General features: G+C 46.7%; 1 long non-coding RNA gene across 1 annotated transcript; it reads right to left on the bottom strand.

Annotated features, from left to right (window-relative positions):
• Positions 1–698: 698 nt before the first annotated feature.
• On the bottom strand, positions 699–2,131 carry LOC124977523 (uncharacterized). Its single transcript, XR_007107197.1, has 2 exons — positions 1,896–2,131; positions 699–1,007 (listed from the first exon to the last, which is right to left on the bottom strand). It is a non-coding gene; the product is annotated as an uncharacterized LOC124977523 (long non-coding RNA).
• Between the last annotated feature and the right edge of the window lie 2,491 nt (positions 2,132–4,622).

Genomic DNA, 4,622 nt, shown 5'->3' on the forward strand with positions numbered 1-4,622 from the left:
TCAGCAGGAAGCACCTCTTCCACTGGCTCTTGGCGTTCCTCTGAGTCAAAAGAGGAGAGAATGCGAGCATAAAGCCAAGGGTTTGGGAACAGTAAGGAACGTTCAGGTAGCAGAGGCACTGGGGTCGCAGATCCCAGCCCCCAATTCAGGCTCCACAGTTGGGGGTGGATCATGGGGTTTGAGGTTCGTGCAGGCGCTCACACGCAGGCCTCCAGTCTCCGAGAAGGTGTGAAGTGAGCAGAGAGGGTCCAGAGGCAACCTCCTCCTCCAGTCCCAACAGAGCCGCTCACTCTCCTGTGGCTTTGGGCGTGCCACCTGCCTTTCCTGGACTCACTGTCCTCAGTGGAAAGAAACAGTAATCTGAACTTGAGAAGGAGAATGGGGGCCGCGGGGGAGGGTGGGCCAGGAAAGCAGCCTTGGGGGGCTCCCACCATGCTCCAGGCTCTGCCTCCACCTCCCTAATGCTTAGCCACGTCCTTCTGGCTGCGGGGTGAGGAATGTTCTCCTTGGCATTGGGAGATGCTGCACATGAGCAATTTGCCCACTGGGAGAACTGGTTCAGTGAGCAGGGCTGTGTGGGCACAGGGACAGAGCAGAGGAACAGGACTAGGAAGAGAGTGGAGTCCTGGACCAGGGAAGGTGGGCACATGCAGGGCTGCCCAGGGTCTCGGTGACCACAGCTGTGGGAGTAAAAGAGGCCAGGTGTCATTCCAGTTTATTTGACAGGGACAAGGGGTCCAGACAGTGGGGAGGGTCTGAGCACTGCCGATGATGGTCTCCTGCTGTGATCGGAGGTCCTTCAGCCAGGACTCTATCTAAATAGAGGAATGGGGGAACAGGAAGTGCAGCCCACCCGCCCCCTCACAGCTTCATGCAGACGTTGCCACAGAAGGTTAAGCAGCATGTGCTCTTGTCTTGACACTTCTGGAAGTATGAACAGTGGTGGCTGCATAGATCAGCTCTGGGCCACTTCTTACACTTCTTGTTTTCTAGAGCCCAGGGTGATTCTGTAGAGAAACAGGGCAGGGTGGATGGAAGCAGCTGCCCAGAGAGCATCCTTCTCAAGCTTCCCTTTCTCTGAGCATCCAGGACCCAGGACCCACTCACGACACTCCTGGACTTTGCTCGGACCTTCCCTGGTGTCCCTCACCAAAGCCTGGGAATCAGCAGTTTCCTAAATCCTGTGCCCTTTGCTGACACGCCCCCTCACCCAGACATCAGTGTCTAGGGTGCCTGGGCCTCCGAACACACGTTCACCCAGGACCCGTCTTCTCTATAGACGCGGCCCTGGTGAAGTCGCCCCTGCGGAGTCTACACTCTGACCCTGGGCGCTCAGAGAAGCCTAGACATCTTCTGAACCTCCTCACGCTCCAGGATTCGCAGAGGCAAAGAGGAAGATGAGCTTGCCTCTCGCCCCTCTCTCCTGCCCACGGTCAGTCTCCAGCACTTCCCCTGCAGTGGCTTCCCTGCCCCGCCACCCTCCTGCTCCCTCCCATGGTAATTTTAACTTGGCTCTGTTCGTTCCTATTTTTTCCACCCAATGTCTTTTTTTCTACACCTACATCCACCCCCATGAACAGCTCCGTCTGTTCATTTCTCACAAACGTGCATATATCAAAGAATCATTGTCTGGTTGGCCCATTCGATTCTTGACCCCGATGCCCCTTTCACCATGACATGTGTCTCTGGACCTTTGGAGTGGAAGGGTCAAGGTGCAGGTCCTTCCTCCACCCATCACTGTTCCCAGGGTTGGGTCACAGGGCTGGAGGCCTGTGGGTTGGAAGAGCCCAGAGCCTGTGCGGTGCTGGGTGTGCAAAGAGGACCCATGTCCCGGGTCCTCCCAAGCCTCGTCCCTTCATGCCCCCTCCCCTATACCCACAGGGCCCATCACCTACTTGGAAGCCACTTATGTTTGGGGTACCCTCCCTGGGCCTCCAGCAGCAGCACACAGAGGAGCAAGGTGAGCATCAGAGCCTGGGATGGCCTCGCTCTGAGCAGAGCCATGGTCTCAGTGCAGCCAGGATGACACAGGCAGAGCTGAGGAGGATCCACAGGCAGAGTGTGCTCAGCTCCTGGCTGTCCCTGCTGGCCCAGCCAGGAGGAGCAAGGGTGTCCTGTTTCCTCCTCTTTGCCTGCCCCTCGCCCTGTCCTGTCATTGGGAGCTGGGCTCCTGCGGGATGCAGCCTCCTCTCCCATAAGCAACCCTCTCTTCTTGCTAACGGAACTTATTTTATGAAATATGTGACTTATTTCTGTTGTCTGAATAAAATTTTTACAGAAAGAAGAAATGAAAAATAAAATTTAAAAGATTTTCATTTTCCTACTTAAAATCAACCCCTGTGTCACTGTATCACGTTTTGGTTTCTCTGTGCATTGAGCATGAACAATCCTCTTTTTTCCCTCATGTTTTTCACCAGCTGTCTCTGTTACCTATCTTTTGCCGCTCTTTAGAATCAAGGAAATATTTCCCAAAACATGATTTCCATAATTGTCCATCTTTCACTCAAAATGCAAGTACTGTCAATTTTTCATGTTTTACTAATTCATGAAATTTTACAATATGTCATATTGAACATTTTCATTCAGATATTCTTAATTTGTTTTAGTAAAAGAGGTAGAATTCCTGGATGGAAAAGTAAGCTGGTATTTCACAAATGTATATACAGGTCGAGGATCCTTAATTTGAAAATCTGAAACCTTTTGAGCATCAGCATGACATCCCAAGGAAAAATTCATAATCTGATCTTGTGATGAGTGAGTTAACATGCAGGTACACTACAAAGGTACACTACAAAGATTGAACAAAATTAAAATTACTTCAGGCTTTGAGTATAAAGTGTGTATGAAATATAAATAAATAAATTTCATGTTTAGACTTTAGTTCCATCCCCAAGATATCACAGACACACACACACAGGAGGAGAGAGAAGAAAAGAGAGAGTGCAATTTGACTTTCAAATAAACTATTTTTCTCTGCAGAGGATGCACATGCTAACTTCTTCAAATCATGGAAAATACTAGAGAATAAATGGAGCAAGAATGAACAGCAGTCTTCTAACTATTTTCTGTAAGAAACCTTGGAAACAGTTTTTGCTCTGGAACCTGTGTTGTGAATCTTGTCTTCAATATACTCAGCTTCATAACACTGGGGAAATCCCATTATGACCTTCGTCACTCCCGTCTGACAGCATGGAACCACACTGTGTTGAACTTTAGGTGTGAGTGTGAAATAGATGACATATGCACCATTATTTGCATACAGTAGGTGCTCAATGTCATCTACTTTTTTTCCCCCCCAGTATTGTTTCCCAGCCGCACATCACAGCACCAGGGACCAGAATGTTCATGCATCTCTTCACCTCCACTGGATGAGATTTATAGCACTTGGAGAGAGATCCTGGAAGAAGACCCTTTTATCTGGGAGGTAAGCTACTCTACAGATTCTGTAACTGGGGGAGGAAGCAGAACTGGAAGTCAGAATTCAAAGCCAGTCCAAACATTGACCACGAACTGGCCTTCTTCTCTTAGAGACTGCAAAATGTGAGAAAGTGGTAAGAGGTGAGGTTGGTTCTGTAAGGGGTCTTTCCTCATTCCCATGTGACTGTGAGCCAATTACGACCTCATCTTTTTTTTTTAAATTGTTTGTTCTATTTAGTTACACATGACAGCAGAATGCATTTTGATTCATTGTACACAAATGGAGTACAACTTTCCATTTCTCTGGCTGTACATGATGTAGATTCACACCATTCGTGTAATCATACATGTACATAGGTTAATGATGTCTGTCTCATTCCACCATCTTTCCTTCTCCACTCCCCTCCCCTCCCCTCACTTCCCTCTACACAATCCAAAGTTCCTCCATTCTTCCCTTACCCTCCCTGCCCCCATCCTCATTATGAATCAGCATCCATTAATCAGAGAAAACATTTGGCCTTTGGTTTTCAGGAATTGGCTTATCTCCCTTAGCCTGATATTCTCCAATTCCATCCATTTACTTGCAAATGCCATAATTTTATTCTTCTTTATGGTTGAGTAATATTCTATTGTGTATATATACCAAAGTTTCTTTATGCACTCATCTGTTGCAAGGTAGCTAGGTTGATTCCATAGCTTGGCTATTGTGAATTCAGCTGCTATAAATATTGATGTGGCTTCATCACTGTAGTATGCTGATTTTAAGTCCTTTGGGTATAGGCCAAGGAGTGGGATAGCTGGGTCAAATGGTGGTTCCATTCCAGGTTTTCTTAGGAATCTCCATACTGTTTTCCAGAGTGAGGGCACCAATTTGTAATTCTACCAGCAATGTATGAGTGTGCCTTTTTCTCCAAATCCTTGCCAACACCTATTGTTGTTTGTATTCTTGATAATAGACATTCTAATTGGAGTGAGATAAAATCTTAGAGTAGTTTTGATTTGCACTTCTCTAATTATTAGAGATGTTGAACATTTTTTCATATTTTTGTTGATCAATTGTATTTCTTCTTCTGTGAAGTGTTTGCTCAGTTTCTTAGCCTATTTATTGATTGGGTTATTTATATTTTTGGTGTTAAGTTTTTTGAGTTCTTTATAAATTCTGGAGGTAGTGTTGTATCTAAGGTGTGTATGGTAAAATTTTTCTC

The sequence above is a fragment of the Sciurus carolinensis genome, chromosome 2 (genome assembly GCF_902686445.1).
Source record: "Sciurus carolinensis chromosome 2, mSciCar1.2, whole genome shotgun sequence".
Classification (NCBI taxonomy): domain Eukaryota; kingdom Metazoa; phylum Chordata; class Mammalia; order Rodentia; family Sciuridae; genus Sciurus; species Sciurus carolinensis.